The 13726-nt window shown below is 41.2% G+C and overlaps 1 long non-coding RNA gene across 1 annotated transcript in view; it reads right to left on the bottom strand.

The window, feature by feature from the left end:
* Positions 1–348: 348 nt before the first annotated feature.
* The window catches only part of LOC140595294 (uncharacterized), a 36010-nt gene continuing 22632 nt past the window's right edge, over positions 349–13726 (bottom strand). The window contains exons 2-3 of the long non-coding RNA XR_011996791.1: positions 4605–4682; positions 349–801 (exon numbers count right to left, since the gene is read on the bottom strand). This is a non-coding gene — a long non-coding RNA (uncharacterized lncRNA). The remainder of the gene's footprint in view (positions 802–4604; positions 4683–13726) is intronic.

Genomic DNA, 13726 nt, shown 5'->3' with positions numbered 1-13726 from the left:
CCTTCAGCTCAGATCATGATCCCAGGGTCCTGGGATCCAGCCCCACATTGGTCTCCCTGCCCAACAGGGAGCCTGCTTCTCCTGCTTCTGTTCTGCCTGCTTGTTCTCTCTCTCTCTGTCAAATAAGTAAATAAAATCTGTTTTAAAAAGGTAGATTATATGATAGGACAATCCTGTTTTTGTAGGTCAAAACATTTCAACAGTGGCAATTTCATATGCTTCAATCTACTATGTATGTGTAACAGACATACACATGTTCGCTAGTACATAAGAAACTAGTAATAAGATAGCATTCTGGGCAAGTGACTGGGGGCTAGAGGTCTGGGATAAAGAGAACAGGCAATTTACTACCAAGAGCAAGTATTACTTTAATAAAATAATAATGAAAAAGAAAAAGAAATATACTTAACACCTTAAATTTGAGGTTATAGGTTTCCCAATTTATGACAAATTCTTGATCCAAATATTAAAAAACTTGAGTTAGACTTTTCATTTCATCAAAATCTAATGTGAGAGACAGAGCATGCTTACTTTTTTATTTTGAGAACACTTTAAGCAAGAAAGATCCTTTAACCAGCACAAAGCCCCACTATGCCGGTGAGAAGATGGATTGGAGAAGGGAACACAGGTTTAGAAAGGGGAAACCAATTCTGTATATGGTCTTCTTTCTCCTGTTGTTTCCTGCCCATGGTACAAAGTTCTTCCAACCCTCTGCTTTTTTCTTTCAGGAGAAGAAGATAATGATGCAAGATGACCATCAGAAGAGGTAACACTAACCATGATGGCCAATCAGATCTTCACCTAGTTGGGTCAGAAATATAATATGGTTTAAATTCAGTGATTTTGTTGGGTCACAAAGATGACGTCAGCTGGGGTCAAATGGCTCTGGCTCAGTTATATCGATTGTGCAAAGGCAGCCCTTGAAAATGCTTGTCTGGGCATCAGAATGGGGCTGGAATACTTTAATGTAAACTAAGATGGTCTCAGACAAATAGTTATTTTCACACAGAATTTTAGCCCCAGAAAGGATAATAACTGCAGTGGATTCATCCCAGTAATGGGCCCAGTTTGTTCATGCCTCCTGCTTACATGCTTTTTGGTAGTTTTTATCACACTGACTCTAGGCTTGGTCATGGAACTTATTCTGGCCAATGGGGCAGGAGCAATGGTGATATAAGCAGGAACAAGAAGAGTACTTGAGCCCTGGCCCTCTCACTGCTCTTGAGGTCCTGCTGAGCTGCCATATTGAATAAGACTGCTGGAGGTTGAGAAAACACATGAGCTGAGCTGAGCCATTCCAGCTGAGCCATCTTACACCAGCCAGACCTTAGCGGACCTGGCAACTGACAGCAGCCACAAGAGTGTGCCCAGCCAACATCAACTGTGTCTAGTCCAAAGAGGCAGAATCACCCAGCTAAGCCCAGCCAGATTGCCATTATCTAGGATAGTGACTAAATAAATGATGATTGTTTCAAGTCATTATATTCTGGAATGGTTTATTATATAGCAATGCCCACCTGATATAACATTCTTGGTTTATAATATTTGATATAAAAATACCTCAAAAATATATTTATTTTCAGCTATCTAGAAGTGACATTTTGTTAGTCCAACCAGCTCTTGAATATCTGAATAAATAGACAATAGGGACACAATGAAAAGCCAATGTTCATAGACAATCCCAAGTTCTACAGACTGTTGAAAAAGTTGGTGGTGATGGTTGCACAATAGTGTGAATGTACTTAATGTCACTGAATTGTATACTTTTAAAAATGGTTGAAGTGGTAAAGTTTATGTTATATGTCTTTTACCACAATAAAAAAAGAAAAAAAAATATATCATCTGTTACTAGTTTCAACTTTATTCTTCCTTCTGGCCTGAATCAAGTTCTTAAAAAAGGACTCCTGTGGATTTGATCATACCCATCGCTCCTTTGCCAGGGGTGCTAATGAGCAGGGAAAGGGGAAAAGACCAGCAGCAGTGGGGGTGGGGGGAGAATCAAGAGATCTGGATAATCAGTTTCTGGTTAATGAGTCAACTAGCACCAGGGGTCTACGGTTGGTGAGCACTTTTCTCTCCTGCAGCCTTTTGATCAGCTTGGATCATATCAGCTACGATGTGCTGTGGTTCGGCAGTGATACACATCCAAGGCTTACTTCTTCCATACACTCCAAATTAATATGTGACCAACTCTAATGAATGAATCTTGTTTTTGAAAAATCATGTGTACTCTGTTTACTTCTAAAAGAATTTGATGTGATGGAAAGCTGATGGGAAGAGATATTTATACCAGGAGCTGGTCGTTAGGCACTGCCAGTGCCTTTCCATACTCACTCAGCCTACCATGGAGGTCTCCTGTGGCTTTCTGTGTCTCTCTGGCTGGGGAAGCCTGGAGGTGCTAGGGAGTAAATGCCCCCAGGAGTGGCCTACAATGGATGAGGGACAAGAGACAGTAGACAAAGACCCAAGTTCCTTGACCCTTAGTGGGACTGCTAGATATGGTTCTACACAGTCACTTGGAGGTCCTTGGTTGCCCTCAGTGATAACTCTTTCATTACCACAGTTTCTGTTAACTCTTCTCCCTTCCTTATCTCATGTCCTGCTCTTTCATGTCCTGCTTCCTGGGATCATAAGTAAGCCACTTGTACCCCGTTCTCTCTTTCAGCCATCTACTTTTGGGAGGAGGGAACCCGAATCCAACAGAGTCACCACAATACTTTTAGCTTCTTAGCAAGTAACGTTAAGAAAAATACAACCCCTATTATTCAATAGAGCTGAGTAAGAACCATTAGTTTTGAAAATATTCTGCCTTTTCAATTAACTACCTTGGCAGTCGAGGGACTGCTCACTCTTCAGGCCACCATCTGGGAGGCCCTGTTCTGTGAGCTGCTGCCATGACTTACCCAGGACCTGAGCCCGTCTTGGGCTCAGGACAAGTTTCATAGGTTTATCAAAGATGGAAATGTTAATAACGGCTCTGAGGGAAGACCAGCTTCCCCAATAAAGATGGTGTGAGAAGTCTTGTGTGTGTGTGTGGGGGGGGGGGGGTCCTCCAAAGTCATCCCACAGAGGGAAAACAGACATGCTATATTTCTCTAGAGTTGTCAGTAGAACCCAAAGGCACCAGTTGGAATATTTTTGGCAATTTAAAAACACATCCAACAGTTACATGAAATTCCTTCCATCAAGAGGCAGATCTATGTTGCCTTGAGCATAACACCGACCTTTGTGACTACACGATGCATAGAACAAAATGAAAGTGAGACTGTGTGAGCACTGACGCTAGGTTAGGAAAGGCCTCATTCCTTCTTTTGGAAAATTCTCTATAGGGCCTTAGGCCACCATATAAGAGGTCTGACCTGACTACCCTGAAGCTATGAAAGAGAGAGAGAGAGAGAGAGAGAGAGAGATAGTGAAAGAGAGAAGAGACAGCCAGCCTTTCTGTGAACATTTTGTCTTGCTCCTCATGATAGCAAGACCACTACTACAAATCCAAGTAGAATATTCTCATACAATTTCTAAAGGTGGGCAGGAAGGGGCATTTTGCCCTATGTGTCTCTTTTTTATGGAAAATCTTTCCAAAAATTTCCTCTTTAGACTGCCCTTGTGTCCCATTGGCTGTGATCTAACTACAAAGAAGGTTGGGGAACTGAATATCATATACTTTTAGTCTCTAAAGTAGGAGATAGTCTCTGTCACCATGGAAAAAAGGGCTGGGGATGATTGTTGAATAGACAACCACAAGTGTTCTCTAAAAATTAGCTTCCAGGGGCATCTGGGCGACTCAGTCAGTTAAGTGTCTGACTCCTGGTTTTGTCTCTGGTCGTGATCTCAGGGTTGTGAGACTGAACCCCTCGTGAGCTCTGTACTGAGCGTGGAGCCTGCTTAATTCTCTCTTTCTCTCTCCCTCTGCTACTTCCCCTCTGCCCTTGTGAATGCATGTGTTCTCTCTCTAAAAGAAGAAAGAAAGAAAGAAGAAAGAAAGAAAGAAAGAAAGAAAGAAAGAAAGAAAGAAAGAAAGAAAGAAAGAAAATTAGCTTCCAGACAATTGAAGCTTCCTTGTCAGGTAGAAAAGTTTTATTTTATTTTAATCATAATGAAAATCTTTTTAAAATATTTCAGTTTTACATTTTTTTCTTTAACTACCTGGAAGTCTCTCTGTCCTCAGCTGAGACACTGATTCTAATTGGAAGCAGCTATCCATTCAACAGGATGGGAAATATTCCTAGTACCCCTGAATCTGTTTAGTTGAAATTGGCATCCATTGTGACCCGGCACTTTCCCCCTGGCTTGGTTCTGGACTTCCCTCTCAGTTTTATGTCTGGATTTGCTTGGGTCCCAGTGTTTGGTGACTCTCCTAAGAGCGCAAAATATGCTTTGAGTACATGCTTCATGCATTCATTGTCTATTGCTGTGTAACAAATTACTCCCAAACATAGTGGTTTATCTTATAGTTTCTGAAGGCCAAGAATTTGGAAGTGGCTTATCTGGGTGGTTCTGACTCAGGGACTCCCTATGAGATTGTAGTCAAGAGGTTAGTAGGGGCTGCAGCCATCTGAAGGGTTAACAGTAGCTGGAGGATCTGCTCGTGTTTGCTTACTCACATGGCTGTTGGCTCCAGGCCTCAGTTCCTTGCCTTTCGCGGGGTTGTGGGAGTTCCTCAGTATGGCAGTTGGCTTCTCCTAGAACAAGTGGCCCAAGAGAGAAGCAAAAATCAATACATCTTTTATAACCTAGCTTTGAGGAGATGACATACCATCACTTCTGACATATTCTATCGGCCACACAGACCAACCAGGATCCAGTGTAGGGGAGAGGCCACACAGAAGTATAAAAACCAGGAGGGGAGCATCTTTGGGGCCATTTTGGAGGCTGACTACCGCATTTCACAAAAGACTAACAGTCTGCCAGTCCTCTGTGCTGTTTCTTTGTTCTAATTTTTGAAAAATACATTTGTTTTCTCCCACTCCCACTTTGAAATTCATTCATTCATTCGTATATTTATATTACAGTATAACTTCAGGTGTACAGCATAGTTATTGGACAAGTCTGTATGTATGCTGTGCTCACCACAAGGGTAGTTACCAACTGTCACCATGCAGCGCTCCTACAATACCATTGACCATATTCTCCGTGCGGTGCCTTTCATCTCTGTGACTTATCCATTCCACAACTGGAAGCTTGTACTTCCCACTTCCCTTCATCCCTACTTGCCCATCCTCCCTCGTGTGGCAACGACTTTGTTTCTTTGCTTATTTTGTTTTTTAGATTCTGCCTTGTGCACTTTTGGTGGGAATGTAAATTGGTGCAGTCACTGGAAAAAAATCAGTATGGGGCTTCCTTAAAAAATCAAAAATAGAAATGCCATATGATCCAGTAATTCCACTCTGGGTATTGACCCAAAGAAAATGCAAACACTTATTCAAAAAGATATATGCATCCCTATGTTTATTGCAGCATTATTTACAATAGCCAAGATATGGAAGCAACTCAAGTGGGTGCTGATAGAAGAATGGATAAGATGTGGTGTGCGCACGTGTGTGTGTGTGTGTGTGTGTGTGTGTGTGTGTGTGTGTATAGTATATAAATACACAATGGAATATTACTCAGCCACTGTCTTACTTTTTGATAACTCTGTTTGCATTTCCTTATGTCACATGCTTTTTAAAGGTATCCACCAGAAAAGATGTTGCTTAGCACTCTGCCTATCCCCCCTCAGGGACCTTTTCACCTTTTCTGTTGTGGGTTTTCCCTGACTTCAGGTGTGCTTTGAACACTTGCCCCAGGTTGAGGTAATCCTGAGACGTAACCTATGCTCCTGAACCCCTGTAAGGCCAGGCTCCTGCTATCCCTTGCAGGACTTTGCCTGGACCACACCTTTTCTTGGCTTCCTTTCTTTTCCTCTCCAGCTTCTCCAAACCCTTTTCAGTTTTCCCTGGGAGCACTTTCTTAAGAAGACTTGCTTAAGAATTTGCATCTCAGGATCAGCTTCTGGGGAGCCCTCCCTGAGAGTTGTTTTTTTTTAAGATTTTTAAAGTGTATTTATTCACGAGAGACACACAGAGAGAGTCAGAGACATAGGTAGAGAAGAGCCTGCTGCGGGACTTGATCCTCGACCCGGGATCACGCCCTGAACCTAAGGCAGATGCTCAACCGCTGAGCCACCCAGGCACCCTGAGAGCTGTTTTTATTACAGTAGACAATGCCCTCATTTTATAAGCTGTTGTGTGTTCGTAAACTCCTTCTATAAAGGAACAAGAGAGAATTTCCTTTTAAGATTCCTCAAGATTTCAAAATCAGTAACAAAACTTATTTAAAATAGACATATCTACATCTTTAACGTACTGAAAAGTGTTCCCAAATAACAAAAAAATGTGCTGTGCATTTATTTTTCTGCTAACCTACTCCCCCCATCTCCTCTGCTCCAGCTCTGAAGATCCTGAGAGCCTAAAGAGAGTCAAAGAGTCCCCCACTGTGTGCTAATGGCACATTAGTAGGGTCATTAAGTTTTGAAGGGCATATGCTAAACCTACTCTGCAGTAGGGAGCTCACTTCAAACCTTTCTCTTGGAGCCCTCTTGGCTGCTTCCAAGTCTCTGGAAATATGAAGAGGGAGATCAAAATCACTGCCTCCCAAAATAGGCATGTATTTGGTTGATAACTGAGGATCCTTGATCATCTGGCACATGTTGATCATCAAAGTTTTAACTTCTCAACCAAGGCACAAGGTAAAGCTCAAAAGACATCTTCATTAGCTTGTGATTGGAGTAGAAATTAGTCCTCTTCTCCTTTCAGATGCCTGCAATTTTTAATGTTTCTATAATATTCACAAACTTTTTTAGGGAGTAGAAACTATGCAGTCTGTTATAGGTCGCCAGTCTGACTTGCTTACGTGGCCATGCTGGTTGGTCAAGAGTGATTTCTAGTCTGCAAAGCCTTTCAATTCTGCTCCTGTAGTAACCCCTTTTGATGTTTAGGCTTATCTCTTAAACTTGTATTTTGTTCTGGGAGCCATATTTTCTCTATCTACTCCTTAGAGCTTGCTTTGGGATCCATTTACAAATCTCGATCTTTCAGCAATGATACGTGTTCATCTGGAATACTTGCCTGTGCAGGAGCAGCTTCCCAGCATCATTCTTCTTGGAGCAGAGAATTTTCCAATAATATACTTTCTATTCTATACAAAGGTCTTTCTGTGTTTAGAAGGATGGAAACAATAGGCTTCTATTCAGTTGTATTGTGGGAACTCTTTTATACAAACCTATCAAGGAACCCCTTCTCCTTCCTCAGAATTGATTCTGTACTATTCTCCCCACCCTCTGAAATCATATTTTCCCCTTTCATAGTAAGTACCAAATGCACTCAGTTTTCACTAATGCTTCTTTCTTCTGCTTGATTGTTTTAGTGACATTTAGAAATATAAGTTCCCATGTAGAGCATCTTTTTTGTTTGTTTCACCTTTTTATTTCCTAAGACATATATACCTTTTCTTTTTTGTTCAAACTAAATCTCTTTGAATTTAGCAAACTGGTATTTTCTTTTGTTTAGGGTTCTCTTAGGCCAAGATTTTGGTTGGCTTCACAATTTGTTTGCAAAAATAAATAAATTTAGTCTGTTCAGTCAAAGCAGGGCACTTTCTTTTCTATTTTTCATTTTTTTCCCTTGTCAAGTCAGACAAAATAATCAGGCTGAGCTAGGGTTGTCTAAAAATTCTGAAACATTCTAAGTGGATTTTTTGAAAATGAAATGAAAGGCTGGCTGTCATTATAGGTGATTATTTTATGTATAAGGAGGTCAGTAGTTGCAAGCAATAAAGAACAGATCTAAACAAACTAAGGATTTTCAAATATCCCCCTCAGTGCATGAATTTCCTTTACTCTGTGCCTTAGTTTGCACACACAGGTAGCAACCACATGTGCTCCAGTCATGATGCTATGGGCTTGATTCTGATAAAAATCTATCATCTGTACCCATTTAACTATGACACATGTTGATTCACTAATGAAAGAAATCCCTCTCTCTCTCTCTCTCTCTCTCTCTCTCTCTCTCTCTCACACACACACACACACACACACACAGAGAAAGAGAGAGAGAGAGAGAGAATTGTTCCAGGGAAGATTGCTTTTGGAAAAACACACCACCATTTGGCTACTCAAAATCACAAACTTGCCACAAATCATTGTGCTTGGTGACTAACAGCTCAACCAGTGAGGCTGGGAAGAGTCTTTCACCAGGAGGAGGACACCTGGCACTTACTGAACTATGATAATGTTTCATAATCCAAATGGCTTGGAGCTATCTTAGGAGGGTTCTTTTATTGAAAGGGAAGACATTTTCCAAGCTGGATAATAATCATTTACTACTACACTTAGAGAAAAATATCCTTACTTAAAGCAGTGTTTTTACACATTGGGACTTTGTCTTAATCTGGAAGCAAAGGGAAGCACAGTCAATTCAACAGATGTTTCTGAACTCCTACCATGTCTCAGCCCCTCGGAGGGGCCAGAGGGGAGTCAAAGGTGAAGCTGACTTGATCCCAGAATTCTAGAAGGCCAGGAAGAAAATTCATCTGTACTCACACAAGTGTCCCCAGCTCTTGTCATACAATGCCTGTTAAGATACAGATTCTGAGGGATCTGAGAGCGCAGAGGAGGAAATTGCACTCCTCGGGCTGAGTGGATGTGGTGCACCAAGTGCTGCAGATCAGTGGTTCACACAAGATCTGGACATTCCATCCAGGTCAGCTGGGGGCTGTCCTCACTCAGTCAGGGACCCAGGCTGATGGAACTGCTACCATCTTCTAGCTGCCTCTTTGGGGTCATGTGGCTTCTGAGGTTGCTGTGGTAGTTGAAGAGAGGGATTGCAGAGCTGAGCTCATCCTGAATGTGTCATCCATCATTTCTGTTCACACTACGTTAGTCAGAACTGATTACATGGCAAGGGAGGCTGGGAAGTGAGAGGGATTGCATGAGTAGTAGTGGAATGATAACTGCTCAGCCATACAACTAAAACTCATGAGATCCTACTGTGTGTGTCTGCCTCTGGGTGCCACCAAAGTGGAAGTCTCCACCTAATGGAGCCAAGAATGTATGAAGGGGAGAACTTCTTGTCTGTGCCTTGAAGAAATAGGAGGCTCTAAGATGGAAGAGATAAAGGGAGAGGAAGGAAGAAATTCTATCACAGATGCTTATGGGAAATGGAGTGGAGAGAGAAAAAGGCCAGAGCACCAAAAGGTAGAAACTTCCAGTTATAAAATGAGTGATGTTTGGAGATGTCATGTACAGCATGGTGACTGTAGTGAACAATAATGGTACTACATCTTTGAAAGTTACTAGGAGAGTAAATTTTAAAAGTCTTCATCACAAGAAAACAAAATTTTTGTAACTATGTATGGTGATATATACTAACTAGATTTATGGTGGTAATTACTTCCATAATATATATAAATATCGAATCATTATGGTTTTTTAAAAGAGTTTATTTATTTATTTGAGAGAGAGAAAGAGAGAGAGAAAGCAAGGAGAGGAGCAGAAGGATAAGCAGACTCAATGCTTAGTGTGGTGCCAGATGCAGGGCTTGATCCAATGATCCTGAGATCATGACCTGAGCCGAAATCAAGAGTCAGATGCTTAACAACTGAGCTACCCAGGTGCTCCACAAATCATTTTCTTTTAACCAGAAACTAATATAATGTTATATGTCAATTATACCTCAATTTAAAAAAAAGGACAGAATAGATTTGCAAAATGGGGAAGGGTCTATTCTGTTGAAGATGCTAGGGCTGAGAAGACGATTGGGGTCAGATCAGAAAGGACTTTGGCTGCCATAGTCAAGTGTGGTTTTGTTTTTCAGGGAAAGGAAGCTTGCTGATGAGCTTTGCTCAAGGAAGTAGCATTGTTATCATCATGGCTGTAGGGGCCACCGTTAATCAAGAGCGTTCAATATCCTGGGTGCCACTCTGCATGTATTATCTCATTTGATCCTCAAAATAACTCTGCAGTCATGTGCTTTTCTTATCCTACCAAACAGATGAAGAAGCTGAAGTTCATAGAAGATCAAGAACTTTTCTAAGATATCACATTGCTAGCTGGTGGTAGAAAAAACACTATTTTCTTGAAAATAATTTAAAACTTGTTGGATTCATTGCTATTATCATGGTTATTGGTATTATTTCAAAAAAAAACATTGTTGTGGCTCCACATTTAAGAAAGACTAAAGTTTTGCTAAGTGTCTTGATTAATAAAATTAAAATGCTTTTGCAGTTGACTTTTATTATAACTATAAGCATGTGACCACTAAGCTAAATGAACCTTATGTTGGACAGGTAAGATGGACAAAATAGCCTGCCAGAAGAAACAAATGAGGGTAAAGAGTGAGTTTAAAGACTACTTAGTAAGCCAGGGGCATTTCCATTTTGATCTGGAAGTAAGCTAAGAAATTTACATTATAGAGCCCAGCCCAGTCCAATTGCACACGATTTTGCCAGCTGACTTAGGACTCATTTCTGCACACCTTTTTTTTTTTTTTTTTCATGTTAACAGGGAACTTGGGAGCTGCCTTCTGGAGGGATCAGAGGTTGTAGGCTATGTGTGCTCCATGTGCTGTTATCCCTCTGGGATCTGATTACCAGCGATAATAATGCTTTCCCCGAGCTTTATTGTTTACATAGAGAAAGCTGTAGATAAGTAGTAGCTTCGAAAGGGAGCAATTTTTATTCACATGACTTATATTTGGTGACTGCATCAGAAAAGCTATGATTAGAAGCAAGACAGGAAGACTTTGTGGGAGATATAGTTAGAAAGTGGTCCTAGGACACCTGAGTCCTCATCCCTATGGACTATGACACTTGCACTGCCTCCTAAAGCGTATAGCCGGCACACTTTCTTTGGCTGCCAGCACCTTCTCTTTCTTTTGGCCAAGGACAAGGGATTCACAGAGACCCCACTGGCATGATGCTGGAAGTGCTGGAGACTCAGATGGCACTGCACTTTCCGTCTCCAGCTAATGTTCTTGCTTCAGTGCTCAATGTTCAATGTTCTTGCTTCTCAACAATAGACCTCCTTTCCAGATCCCATTTGCACAGACCAGGTCATTGGTGAAGGAGTCTGAAGTTCTGCTACAAAGTGACATCTGTTCTTAGTCACCTGTGCTGTAGAGGCAGAGAGAACACACAGATGCCTCATATATTACAGTAAAAACATTAAGTTAAATGTAATTTAAAACTCTTTATTATAGTATATATAGAGGAGTACACAAATCAATACATTTTCAAAAACTAAATACACTATTGTAACCAGCATCTGGATCAAGAGTCAGAATACTATCAGCCCCAAGAAGCTCCCCTGCTAGCCTCCTCCAGTAACTTCACCACCACCCCAACTTCTCACATCCAGGAGCAGCTTGTCAGCCTCAGAATGTTAATAAATGCAATACTTTATATGTGTACATTTTAAGTTTCACTTCTTTCATCCAGCGTCCTTTTTGGGAGATTCCTCCATATAGTTGCAGCTCAACCAATCTAGTGGCTGCATAGTGTTCCTCTGTAACCCTACTCCTAGTCGGTTCATCAATTCTGTTGGAGGGCATTTGGATGAATTTTAATTTGGCATAGTTATGAAGGATGCTGCTCTGACATGCATATCCACTGGAAATCTACTTAGGAGTAAAATTGCTGGGTTTGCCTATGTCTGGCTTTAGTAGAGATTGCTGATTTTCCAAAGTAGTTTTAGAAATTGATACCAGCAATGGGTAATGGCTCTGGTTGCTCCAGATCTCATCAGCATTTTCATATATATATATATATATATATATATATATATATATATATATGCAGTTGACTATATATATATATATAGGCTCTGCAACAGAATTACTGTCAAAGAAGAAGGTAAGAGCAGGCTTGGGGTAAGAGTAGTTTGATTTGGTTAATGTCCTGAACATTACTCCAAAATTCACGTACTGCTGTCCTGCCCTTAGCCCAGCAAGTGATGTTGGTAGTGTGACAGTAGTTATTTACAAGCTCCAGCCACCCCTCTCTCCTTGAACAGCACAGATGGTCCTGGGAAATCTTTCTAGAGGCAACTGAGAGATTAGCCAATGGCTATGCTTCTGCAAGAGTGAGCCCACCTCCTCCCCTCCCCACCTTTCCCTCCTACAGGACCAGTACAGAAGGCTGACAATGAAGCCAACTCTATGCCCGCTTCCCAATAACTCAGCATTACCACTGCCTACCCACCAGCCAGTGCCTGCTCTCCTGGTGTGCATAGCGCCCTGGCTTGCTTGCCAAGACAGAGCACAGCGAAGCTTCCACATAATCATTTCCAAACATTAAAATGGCCCCATTGTCATTACAGCAGGGAGATTGAATTCGCCTCATCAAAGCGGAGTGTGACAGGTGACTCAATAGGACAGTGCCAAGCGCAGAGGCAAGAAGATTAGCAGGGCACTGATATCATTATTTCCGCCTATCACAGATTCGGCAGGGAGGCAATTGTAATTTCTGGGCTTATTAGTCTACATTCGGAGGGAAAAACCGAGTGATAAAACTCACGGTGACAGCTAGGCATTTGTGCAGCAAGTGCTGTCACGGTGACACTTAGAAAATGCCAATGTGGCTACATCCTCATAATCCTCACTAATAGAGGTTAAAGCCGGGCACAAAGGCACCCTTATCAGTCATCAGTCCACTAATAACATTTGCATTTTTAAGTTAAATATAGTAAGTAAAGGAGTAAGTAGCTCTTTGCAGTTGGGACAATTAATTTCACACTGGAATTAGAAAGCAAAGCCAAAAATTTCTAGCGGCTCCTATCTCTTCGATCGCTTGCAAGAATCCTCCAAGGAAAGAGATGAGTGAATGGTGTTAAGAACAATGTTCCCGGCAGTATCTATTGCCTGTGAAACCGTCGATAGGAGAACATCACTAAACTCCTGAAATTAGATTTCTGTCCCCCTCCAGTCAACAGACAATGCAGCTCAAGGACTTAAAACTAACAAATGCAGTGGAAAATATCTTCACATGCTTAACATATTCCCGTCTCAGCGCTCCCGATTTTGCCATCCGGATGTATATTAAATCACAGGAGAAAGCTCCAAAGAGCTGTGGAGGGTAAGGCCACGGAACTATTGGTGCCGGAGGTGGAGTGCTGCCTGTTAGCAGGACCACTTCCCAGAGAAGCCTTCCTAGCCCAGCTGATTTACATAAATCTCCTCTAATTAATACGTTTCTATATCAGCATTTTTCAGAGCATCGGCAATGAAAGAGAAAATTAAGAGATTCTTTTTAGAGATAATACCAGAACTATAGTTTCACGGTTAATATATATTCATGGCTAAATGATTGAAAAAAATCATCTAGCTTAGGGAAAATATTGGAATTCTTTGTTGGAAAAATATTACAGGTGGCAAGCCGTTACTTTTTCCCATTTAAATAAATAAGGGACCAATTAAGAAGACTGTAATTCAATTCTTGAGTGAGTGCCACTGAATTCAATTTGTTTCAGGTCAATGAATATGACGCAAAGTTATTAACGAAAAGGTCAGGGGCTGCGCATAAAGCATACACACATGATACAACGGGGTAATTAGTACACATTTCCAGTATGCTGTTGTGCTGGCATATGGTGGAGAAAATCTTAACAGGATTAGATGTTAATAAATTTTCAAGTCTGTTTTTCTTCCCCTACTCCTGCTGTAAAAAAAAAAAGCCTTAAACTGACTGTTGTCTC

The sequence above is a fragment of the Vulpes vulpes genome, chromosome 14 (assembly GCF_048418805.1).
Source record: "Vulpes vulpes isolate BD-2025 chromosome 14, VulVul3, whole genome shotgun sequence".
NCBI classification, from domain to species: Eukaryota; Metazoa; Chordata; class Mammalia; order Carnivora; family Canidae; genus Vulpes; species Vulpes vulpes.
Note: the sequence above shows the minus strand (reverse complement) of the source record. Positions and strands in the feature narration are given on the sequence as shown.